This window comes from Engraulis encrasicolus, chromosome 21, assembly GCF_034702125.1.
Source record: "Engraulis encrasicolus isolate BLACKSEA-1 chromosome 21, IST_EnEncr_1.0, whole genome shotgun sequence".
Classification (NCBI taxonomy): Eukaryota; Metazoa; Chordata; class Actinopteri; order Clupeiformes; family Engraulidae; genus Engraulis; species Engraulis encrasicolus.
Window position 1 is genome coordinate 50,084,099 of NC_085877.1, and position 12,793 is coordinate 50,096,891.

The window sequence follows — 12,793 nt, forward strand, 5'->3', positions numbered from 1 at the left end:
AAAAACAAATAAAATGAACCAGTCCATGTAGATATACACGTTTAAAGGTAAGTAATTAATACACCTTCGTGGTGCTGTAGTTTAGCATAGTGTATTTCAGTAGGCCTATAATATTACCAAATAGAGTGTCATACAACACAGCGAGGGAACTTCTATGGTATAAGGATGTTTGTTCTTCAATTTTCCTTACAATAATATAGTGTACCACCATAGATACACTGTACCATAACATTGCACTACTGTGTGGAATTGATAAGCCCAAAGCACCTATTCTAAGGCCATTTTCTGGTGAGCCTTTGACATTTCACTGTCAATCATTCACATAATTATTAGTGACAACATGGCTTACATTTGGACAGTCAGGAAAGGAGCCAGAGATAGAACTATGTACTATATTTTTTGAACACAGGCATTTCTGTCCTTCACAAAAATGAAAACAGAGAAAACAAATGCATACAAATTATAAGGATACAAGGAGAGTATTATGCTACAGTCCTTAAAACAAAACATTGAGAACAGCTTTGTTTGAATTTAAAACTACAATCATGGAAAACTTTTGGAGGGTTTGCCCTTGACATGGATTTGTTTACCTCGGCCTACTATCTGGAAGGTGCGTCAAAAGCTTAACAGCACAATTTGATACTTGGTACCAACAACAAGCCTTTCTCCTGAGATCTTAGAAGTAGTTGTTACTGCATTAGATAGCTGAGACCCATCCAATTGAATGTTAAAACAGTAAACATTGCATTACATTTTCCTGACAGTTTTATCTAAAGTTACTTACAAAACATATAATAAACGGCAACAAAGAAACAGGGTGTCGGGAAAATACAGAGCACAGGCATACTGTAAGTTCAGAGGGATGACCAAACGCTTGTGTCAGCTGGTAACTTGTCCGACTATTGGGGATTAAGTTACCTTCTATTAGAAGGCAATGCCAGACCGTTTGTGTTTCAGTATCATGAAGCAACATTAGCCTACATTTTAACAGTTCCTTCCAGTGGATAATTGCGCTAGTCCATTGCTTCCCAACCTTTTTCAACTTGGGGCCCACTCGAACTTGTCCAAAATGTTCGGGGCCCACCTCTGTCCCAATTAAGAATAAAACTCAAATAAATCAACAACAACACACCAAAATATGATTATAATTTGTAGAAAATGATTTCAAGGCCCACTTGGAATACCTTCAGGGCTCACCAGTGGGCCCTGGCCCATAGGTTGGGAATCACTGCGCTAGTCATTGAGCAAAATTGTGGCATGTCATAGAACCTGAGTTGCATATTGGGTCAGGTACTGTCTGATTTTCTGTAAAACACCACTAAGTAAATGAGGTGATGTATTCAGAAAATTATACGCAGTCATCAATAATACCACCAAGGTTTATTGCAACCGTTTCTGTGGTAACAGTGGTCAACCTTGTGTACAGATTGATATAATGGCAGATGATGATGGTGGTCCTCCATCCATGTGAACAGGTCAAGACAACTGTTTATTGTCTGCATAGCAGGGATACGAGAAGCAAGGGGAGTATAACATCACCCAGTGAGATAATATACAGTATAAATGGCAAAGAGAGGAGGGACCTGCACAGAATATCTTGACACCCCTGAGGGGATTTGAGTTGAGGACAGTTATCATGTCTACCATGACATATTAAAGGAATGCCCAGTGTTGAAGGATTTCAACTTAGAGCGGTCTGCACCTGATGCCCATGTTTAAGAGTATAGTATGGAGTGTGCTTTGACTAACTGTATTGAAGTAGAGTAGAGTAAATGCAGAGTTAGGTGGTCTGTCCCTTTTGCTCTCATAAACCTTATTCACAATAAATTGTACTTATTGAAAGCAATGCGCTAGAGAGAACATAATCTGTCATGTATGTGTAACAGAGGCTAACTATAGAGTTGGCGTGGAACGTTAGTAAACCTCCCTCCCAATAGCCTCATCACAGTGACCGGTCCTTTAGCCCAGCGTTACCCTATGTGCCTACCATTTCCGAGCCGTTGTAGTTGACGAGGTGACAGGTTTGCGTCCCCAAAGGGGACGGACTGTGCAAGACAACCTCCGCACATATGTAATTGCTAAACCAGAGACCAAGATAGAAGAAGAGTGATGGAAATCTGACATCTCTCTATCTTCATGTGGTTCACCTGTTTCTCCCTGGTCCAGCCAAACTCTTTGTTTAGCTGCAGTACATGATGTAGCAGCTGGATTGAATTGGAGTTAAATTGAGTGGAGGCAGAGGCAGGCTTAGTGACTGTTGAAATGTAGTTCACCATCAATTCATAAGGACAATAATGTATTTGACAGTGTCATTTGTTTTAAGTCCCTTATTTTCATGAACAGGCCATATCCATACCTCTCATCCAATTTGCCAATAATGACTTGCCACAATTATATTCTAAAAAAAACCCACAGTGTTATCTGAGACCAGATGAAGGAAACCGTGAGACATCCTAGTTCTTGGTCAATACAGCCATAGGCGTTAGTCATTAGGTGTAATCTCACCAGTAGGCTATAGATATGGCGATGCATAACTTTACTAACACTTAATGGCAGTGTCATGGCAGGAAAAGGCCGATACAGGCAGAAAGTGGGTTAGTAAAACTATGAAGCCATTCATTGGATATATTTGCTATTCCTCATCCCTGTTTATTACAGTGCTTTTGCTTGCTACAGTCAGACACAATCACATATCAAATATACAAACACATATCGTGTCCTCTATAATCACAGCAGACCAGGTTAGAGCAGGACTAAAACCCATTAAGCGGATGACATCACCAAAGACATGTACTGAATTGGATGAGCTACTGGAAAATGTATTGAACCAGAGTGTACATCTTATAAGGCACCAACTATGGAAAACATCATGCATGTTCCCAAAATGCCACATCCAAAAAGCCCTCACTTCACACATAATGAAGAGAATGTTGCTTCCGTACATACACTCAGACCCCAGGTAGGTAAGCCATGCACTGGACCTAGTACAGTTTGCATACCAAGAGAAGATTGGAGTAGATGATGCCATCACAGACGTGCTGCACAGGACATGTAGTCATGGTCCTTGACTTTTCCAGCCATTTCAACTTTTCCCTTCTTGTCAATGTCTGTTATGAGACTGTTAGCATAAAATCTAATTCTCTGTGAATGCTTTGGAGAGATGACTCACTGAAGTTTTAGTGATCAAAAAACAAACACATATATGTTTTCATTTGTTCTGACCACAAGGCGGGCCAAATGTTTGCCAAGCCCGGGCCGGATTTGGCCTGCAGGCCTTTGTCTGAAGACCAAGGCTGTAGGCTGTATTAAGGAGGGGCAGGATGGGAAGTATAGGAGTCTTGTGGCTTTGTGCATTGGTGTAAACTCAACCACCTACAACTCAATACTTCTAAGGCCAAGGAGATGGTGGTGGAATTGTTGAGGTTCTAGTTAGCTCTACAAACAGTCTCCATTGAGGGTGATGAAGTGGAGATTGTAAGAACTGTACTGTAAGTATTTTGGAATATACCAAGACAATAAATTGGACTGGTCAGCCAACACAGATGCAGTGTACAAAAGAAGTTAGAAGGTTGTGGTCTCTCAATGTCTGTAACAAACTATCAGACTGTGGAAGCCAGTGTATGTCCTTTTCTGTGCAGTGGTGTGCTGGGGAGGGGACACAATGTAGTTGGTGCTAGGGGACTTTGGCTGGTGAGAAAAGCAGATAAAAGATCTCTTAATAAACTGAAGAACACCCACTCGATAACACCATTATAGGATATTGGAAATGAAAATCACTTCACCCAAGAGCTATCCGAAGTGACCCCTCTGCATAGTGTTTATTCTATTAAGTTTACTTAAATCTATATTCTCTACCTAAAATGCAGAGTTTTCGAGTGATGTAAGTCTGATGAGCTAGCTGCATGGCATTAGAACTAGGTGGCATCACTGCATTTTTCCAGCTTTACAATAGCCTACAGATGTGCAAGCAATACAAGAGATTTTGATAAATATGTGTATATTTTCACCCTAATCTGATTATTCATGAAATATAATCTAGAGCACCACATACCAATTGTAAGTTTATTTGAAGTAATATACTGTTGAAGATGTTGTGAGCATTCCTCTCATCACTAAAATGCATTGAAATAGGGTCTCTATCTCCATTTAGATGTCTTTCATTCTGGACACCTCATACATTGACCGATATACCATCTTCAATATTCACAATATATATACATATTTGGTATTGCTAGATTCAGTACAATCTCCCCTTTCCAACAGGCTATAATATGTGTGCATATGACATTGTCTGACAAAGCAATTACAAAGTAAATGATTACATTCTGTATAGATATATTTTTTTCTAATTTCCGCCTATTTCAGGTGTGTGATTAGAGGCCTATATCTACTTCATTTTTCAAGATATCCACATCCAACCACGTCTACCAGATACATCTGGCCCTTGGGCACAAGCATACCTCAGAGTTTCTGTTCCTTTTCTATGTGGGTTTTTATGTCATTACTCCCATACGGAGAGGTCACATTTTTGGTGCTTTTTTGGTTTGGAGGTGCATATGAAAATGTGTATTTTCTTTAGCCTTGGCATTTAACTAATTTTGGCCAAGAATCAATTACATGTATTGGAGACCTTAGAGATGAGGAAAAACATTGTTAGGTTTGGTTCTACCTCCGGTAGGGGTATCTCGAAAACTAAGGCACTTTTGGGCCAATTGTCACTAGCCTAGTTGTCATTGGTGAAATCTAAAATAATCCCTGGAGTTGCTGATGATACATGATAATGAAATGTTAACTCACTCATAGAGCATTTACTGTGTGAAGAATGATGTTCCAACAAAGTAGTTTTCAGAGGGGATCAGACGTGGCACTATGTAAATTATGTAACTATGTTATTGTTTGTGTACAATACTTATAGTGTGAATGAGAAATGAAGGTGCACATTCCTACAGCATGTACTGTAGAATGGCTGTAGAGAAGGAGTCTATTCTCTCTAGTGGCCATTATATGGTATGACACTATGCTGCCCCCAGTGGCCATTACATGGTATGGCACTATGCTGCCCCCAGTGGCCATTATATGGTATGGCACTATGCTGCCCCCAGTGGCCATTATATGGTATGGCACTATGCTGCCCCCAGTGGTCATTATATGGTATGGCACTATGCTGCCCCCAGTGGCCATTATATGGTATGGCACTACACTGCCCCCAGTGGCCATTATATGGTATGGCACTACACTGCCCCCAGTGGCCATTATATGGTATGGCACTATGCTGCCCCCAGTGGCCACTATATGGTATGGCACTATGCTGCCCCCAGTGGTCATTATATGGTATGGCACTATGCTGCCCCCAGTGGTCATTATATGGCATGGCACTATGCTGCCCTCAGTGGCCATTATATGGTATGGCACTATGCTGCCTCCAGTGGCCATTATATGGTATGGCACTATGCTGCCCCCAGTGGCCATTATATGGCATGGCACTATGCTGCCCCCAGTGGCCATTATATGGTATGGCACTATGCTGCCTCCAGTGGCCATTGTATGGTATGGCACTATGCTGCCCCCAGTGGTCATTATATGGTATGGCACTATACTGCCCCCAGTGGCCATTGTAAGGTATCATTATCAAGACTATGCTGCCATCTTGTGGAACATAATGGTCACTACATGAATTAGATTCAAGTAGTTTATTGTCATTGTCAATAGGCTCGCTCGTGACGACGCAGTAAGATTTTTGCTAGGCAGTGGGCATGCGCACTTAGCCAGTTTGATGCATTGTGGTTAGAAAATTAATAGAAAAAGTAGTTTAAAAATAAAGTCTAAATTCATGAAATATATCATCAAGTATAATACATTAAACTAAATAATAAAGCAATAATATGAGTAATAATACATTAATAAAGTAAATTAATAAGTAAAATGAGATCTCCCTCCCCACAATTCAAGGTTAACCCCAGTGCTGATGATATTTTAAAAAGGTGAAAAACACACACACACACACACACACACACACACACACACACACACACACACACACACACACACACACACACACACACACACACACACACACACACACACACACACACACACACCTCCATGTATAAATTAACAAATCAATATAGGATCTCAAGAGCCATCTCTTAAAATAATCACATAATCACAGAACACCAGTCCAGAGACCTATGTAAGAGCACTAGAATTAAGCAGTCGAATGGCTTCAGGGTAGGCTATTAGAAAGTCTTGTAGTTCGTGCCTGTAATGACCTGTATCTTCTGAATGAGGGAAGCAGTTGGAACAGTTGGTAAGCAGGGTGGTGACAGTCCTGCAAAATATTTTGCACTCTTTGTAGACAGTGTGTGGTGTAGATGGTACCTATTTCTGGGAGAGGTGTCCCAGTGATTCTCTGTGCTGTTTTCACCACATGCTGAAGTGGCCGCTGGTCTGCTTTTGTGGAGCTTGAATACCACCCCAAAGACCCATGGCCTACATCAGAACGCTCCTGATCGCACAGAACATACTCTACATATCTTACAACTGCCATGGCAACCATAGACAGGTAAAGGCTACATGACTACATGTCTCCCATTGCAGACACAGACACAGTATCCAGTCTGCATGTCCTATTGCAGCCATATACTGATCGCACAGTATATACTCTACATGGCTCTACATGTTATCATAGTGAAAAGTGAAAGTCCATTTAGAGTGCTGCAGCTTCTGACTGGTGTAAAATGTCATATTACAGTGCTGCAATATCTGACTGGTGTAAACTACTGTATATTAATTACAATTTTACTGTATAGTATCTGACTGGATAAATGTATTACTGTAACTACATTGTAGCAATATCTGACTGGTGTAAATGTATTACCTACAGTGAGGCAGTGTCTGACTAGAACAAAATATCACATCAGAGTCCTGCAGTGTTTGACTGATGTAAACTACTGTATATTATTTTGAGTGCTGCAGTGTGCTGATGATTATACTCACTATTTTATGTGTCTGACTTGTGAAGAATACATTATATTCTCTCTTCATGTTCACTATTGCAGCCATATACTGATCGCACAGTATATACTCTACATGGCTCTACATGTTATCATAGTGAAAAGTGAAAGTCTCATTGTCATTGTGACACAGCAATGGACAGCACACAGTGCACACAACAAAATTGCATTTATGCCTCACTCTTACAAGCAAGAAACCTCAAACTGCACCCCAAGGGAACAGTGCGGCGGGACGGTACCATGCTCAGGGTACCTCAGTCATGGATGAAACCTTTGGGCTACAAGTCTGATGCCCTAACTGCTTACCCATGACTGGTTCATGTCCACATGTGTGTGTGTGTGCAATCCTCCTAAAACAATATGAGTCACATTTCTTCACTCCTGAGAATGATCAACCCAGGACCAAAAGGTAAATCATTTTCAGCGATGCTTAAATTTCACAATTACCCTAACACCCCCCTGCACATATGATGTTCCAGAAAATATTGATCAAAACCAGTTCTATATAATATTAACCCTTGTGTTGTGTTCATAAGCTGCATACATCTGTGGTGTTCGGGTCATTTTTGACCCGTGACAACAAAACTCAGCTATAAAATACCTTAAAACACTAGTTATCATCAAATATTGTTTTTCATCTCATGGCTAACTTGGTATGTATTCATATCCATAGAAATATTACTTGATGTATTCATCTTTTTGACTTTAAAGATCTTTTATCTTACATTATGCAAATAGTTTTTGATGACCAAAACTATCAAAATCTGCATAAATTCACTATTAATACCTCTCAAAGTGATACAATTAGTGATTATGTTGTCCATGTATTACAGCTGATATGAGAGTACAACAACCCCCAAATTTATTTTATTAGTTTTTCTCTAATATTAAAAAATATCCTCAAGAATGGCATTTGTGGTGTTCGGGTCCAAACCAACCCAAAGAGATTTATAGCAGGATAAAGACCAAATGTCAACTAAATTAGTTTTTCAGTGCATAAAATTAATGTTTAAATATGTTGACTTGGTGTTTTTCAATATTTATATGATTTTAGTGTGGTAAATATACAAAATAACAATTCTGTCAGAGTCACAGCTATTCTGCCAATCTAATGCAAATGTATAAGAAATTAACACCTCAATGAACATGACAAAAGTCACACTATTCATCTGAATTCCCTATGCCATGAACATGGACCATTATGTCATTGCCACATCAACTTTATGGAAAGTATAAGACCAGTTCTACAGGTTTGGGTGCCATTATACATTTTTGATACGGTTTTCTGGAAAAAATGATGTGCAAAAATGTATTTTGCAAACAAATGTGCAAAAAATCTCATTATATAATGCAGAAATGGATTCCCTGACCATGAAAACATATGAGTAGACACCAGAAATACATCTGTACTCCTTTCACAACAGGAGATATGACATATTGTAGTGTATGGGACTGTCCGGCGGCCATATTGGATTTGTAATATCAAAAAGCTGGCAAAAAAAAAGTTCAGGCAAGAAATATATTTTCCTCACCATAAATCACCAAACTGAAGACAAAGGGCAACCAACAGCTTTTCAGAAATGCATCCAATAACCAAAAATCTATACCGGGTCAATTTTGACCCCCGAACACCACAGATGTAACTTTTTTTTTTTGGACCTTTAAAATTTACTAAAATGATAAAACATATTTTTTTGTGTTGAAATGATTGTGACTGAGGATTAGATGAAGCCTTATTCTAAGAAAGTAAAGGAAAGTGTGTTTTTTTCACACTAAAACTTGAAAACGGGTCAAAAATGACCCGAACACAACATAAGGGTTAATCAAAACCAGTTCTATACAATATTAATCAAAACCAGTTCCATACAATATTAATCAAAACCAGTTCTATACAATATTAATCAAAACCAGTTCTATACAATATTAATCAAAACCAGTTCTATATATTACTAATCAAAATCAGTTCCATACAATATTAATCAAAACCAGTTCCATCAAAACCAGTTCCATACAATATTAATCAAAACCAGTTAAGGAAATGAATGCCACTGTCCCCAATGTATGGGCTACCTTCTTCTATCCCTGACTATTTTACCTCCACTTCCTCTGAAGTAAGAAATCTGGGCGTCATCATCGACTCTTCGCTCTCCTTTGAATCCCATATTAAACAACTCACCAAAACTGCGTTTTTCCACCTTAAAACCATCTCCAGACTCCGCCCTTCTCTTACCCCTACCTCTGCTGAAACCCTCATCCACGCTTTCGTAACCTCCAGATTAGATTGTTGCAATGCCCTACTCACTGGTCTCCCTACTAAATTGATTAACCGTCTACAATACATTCAGAACTCAGCAGCTAGATTACTCACACACACCAGACCCTGGCATCACATTACCCCTATCCTCTATCAATTACACAATTCACATATCCATTTCAAAATTCTCCTCCTTGTATACAAGGCCCAGCACAACCTTGCACCCTCCTACATCACAAGTCTCCTCACCCCATACAATCCCATCCGCACACTACGCTCCACTGACTCACTCCTCCTTACAGTTCCCTCCACACACCTGCGCACCATGGGCGACAGGGCATTTAGTGTTGTTGGCCCCAAACTTTGGAATTCACTCCCACTGTCACTTCGTCAGTGTTCTACACTATCTACTTTTAAATCCAAGCTGAAGACACACCTTTTCATTTCTGCTTTTCCACTTCATTGACAGGCACTTCCACTTTATTTTAATCATCATATTATTATTTTTCATTTTATTTTATTTTCAAATGCATTCTACTTCTTTTTCTTACTTGAAAACATTTATCTTTATTGTACTTTTATTTCTATTTTATTTTTGCATTTTAATTACTCTCCTATTGTTAATTCACTGAAGCTTTGTTTTACTTTCCCTACTGTTATGTATTTGTTTTGATTGTAAAGTGTCCTTGGGTATCTTGAAAGGCGCTCACAAATAAAATGTATTATTATTATTATTACCTTATTCAGTCATGTAGGCCTAATTATTGGAGCCTGTCATTTTAACATCACAAAAAATTACTCACGAAGACAGAGCTAGAGATGTTAAGATGCAGAGTGAGAGAGAGGGGTGGAAAAAAAATCTGTTTTGGCAGGAGGCACCTGATCACAGTCAGGAATGACAATGTGGCCCCCAGAGAAAAAAGTTTGGGGACCCCAGCTTTAGGAGAATAGGGATGTAGCCTATTGAAATGGGATTGCTTTAGGAGAACAGGATGTGGGCTATTTAGTCTAAATATGATAACTTTAGGCAGAAAGAGTTGTCTTAAGGCTAAAAGGAATATTGTGCTGTGTTGTCTAAATAAATACAAGATGATGTAGGCTCCATGTAGAGAGAAAGAGCTGCGCTAAGGAGAGAGAGCTCTATGGTTTAAATAGGCTAAATATGAGAGAGAGAGAGAGAGAGAGAGAGAGAGAGAGAGAGAGAGAGAGAGAGAGAGAGAGAGAGAGAGAGAGAGAGCTGTAATTTAAATAAATATGCTCCTGCTGTAGGCTATGATACATCGCTGCTTTTGCCGAAGTTGTCCTCTTTTGCACCCGCCTATTCTACAAACAGAAAGCGAAAGGGATTCAGACAACGGGAGACTCAGACTCAGATCGCTGATGAAAGGAGAATTTACGTTCAAATGATTTCCCCAAACGACGTTTAGTAAGTTGGAAAACGTTTTTTTTTTATGTACGCCCATTCACGAGTGAAGGAATGACGGGTGACGTTAACGTTGTTCAATTCTTTGCGATGATTAGAAATGCATTTTTTGTTTGATCCGATTTCGACGGCGCGTGGCGCTGATCCTGCTTTAGGCAAAATGTTTTAAGCAAATAGACTTAATGTCAGCCATTTAAACCACTCTATGCTACTGTAAAGTAGATGTTGCATGAACATCGGAAAGATTTTACTAAACAGCCTTTATAATGTTCACGGTTTTCGGAGAGGCTATCTTGCCCTTTTGTTACACTTCCGTGTAGACCTAGGCCTATTGAAAATAATCTGATGCCGCATAAAAGACCTGTTGTGCCAAATGCTTGGTTACGACTGTGCATTTCACAGGCTAGTAGACTAGGCCTACTGCAACTGACTAACGATGAAGAGGCATCTAATCAAAATGAATTCTAATCAAACGAATTTATCAGTGTAAAGCGTCTCAGTCGGCATGTTTGAAATTAGGCCTAAGTCAGAAGGGTCCATTTCAGTAACCCGTCCTCCTCTCCTCTCCTTTAGCTTGCGGTAGCAGCCTACCGGTAGGTGGCTGTCAGCGCAGCAGGAGGCCAACATGTCCGGCCACAAGCAAGAGGAGAGGGCGGAATGTTAGCTATTGAAGTGGAGTCATAGAGTGCGTTTTAATATGTGACCTTGCCTCCTCCACTTGCTTCTCGTCATGATGACATCACTGACAACAGTAGGCCTATTATATTTCAATATCTTGCAAAAGCTCAATTGTATAGTCTTTTTCTCATTTGCAATTGGGATGGTGAATGAAAAACAGTCCCTCAAAATTTGTTGTGGCGAGGCTGACAGCTGGGAAACTTTATTGTTTTCTCCACGGAGGAGGGGCCAGGAGGCGGGACGAGGAGACAAGAACAAGTGGAGGAGGCAAGGTCACATATTGGGATGCACCCACAGTCGGAACTTCAAGATGCACTTTCTGTGCTGCCATTTTGAGTACATTTAGGCTACAACTATAATCGTTATATATCCAATAGGGCCTACATGCACAATAACGAAAACCGAAAACAGAATGCTGAAAGTTAACAGCTAGGTCATGATTCCTGTTGTAGCCTAAATGTAGGCCTACTCAATTATAAACTGGTTCTAGCATTTTTCATTTTAGGATTACATCTGTATCCACAGCTATAGGCCTATGGTTTTGTTTTCAGTTGAAGAGTTTATGTGTCCATTTCACTGTTTTCACTGTCCAACACTTCAATTATCAAGTGTAGGTCTGTGGTTAATATAAAATCAATGGACATGCCACTGCGGCAGATCCAAAACTATCCCAAAACCTAACCTGTCAGAGGTGGAACAACAAGCTGCGCTTTGCCATGCGGCAGCAGTCTACTTGGAAGCAGCGGGGAACATAGAACCTTTTTTTGAAAAAAGGGTCCTATGTTCCCCGGTAGAGGGGAACATAGGACCCGGGGAACATAGGACCCGGGGAACATAGGGATGACGCCGTTTCCACGTAGCCGGTTATTTTTATATGTGGATTTTTTTTTCTCCTGTGACATTGGTTTTGACCTTCTGTTTCCACCTTAGCAGAGTTTTAAAAACCACACATATGAAAAATTCTGCTTTAAAAATATCCCATTTAGGGGGCTAAACCGCACCTGTTACAGTGGGCTTTTTATTTTTAGATGCAATTTCCTGCATTCTAATCAATTATAGAGGGCGGAATGACAACTCGTTTCTGACTTCCTCAGACTGTCTATACAAGCACTGACTGCCATTAATTGTGGCAGGAAAAAATATATATTTCCCATATATTTATCCTGATAGACACGTACTGTAGCGCAATGTAGCGGGTGGCCAAAACCGGGACATATTTGTGTCCCGACAGAGTTTGCTCTGGACTTGGGACACACAACTCCAAACCGGGACTGTCCCTGTTAAACTGGGACCTCTGGTCACCCTATAGTAGCTGTGCAGTGTAACTTGCATCGCACAACTTTTGCTGATATTTGTGTTGACAATGCTAACATGCAAGCTGTGCACCTATTTCCTAAATTGTGTGTGTGTGTGTATGTGTGTGCT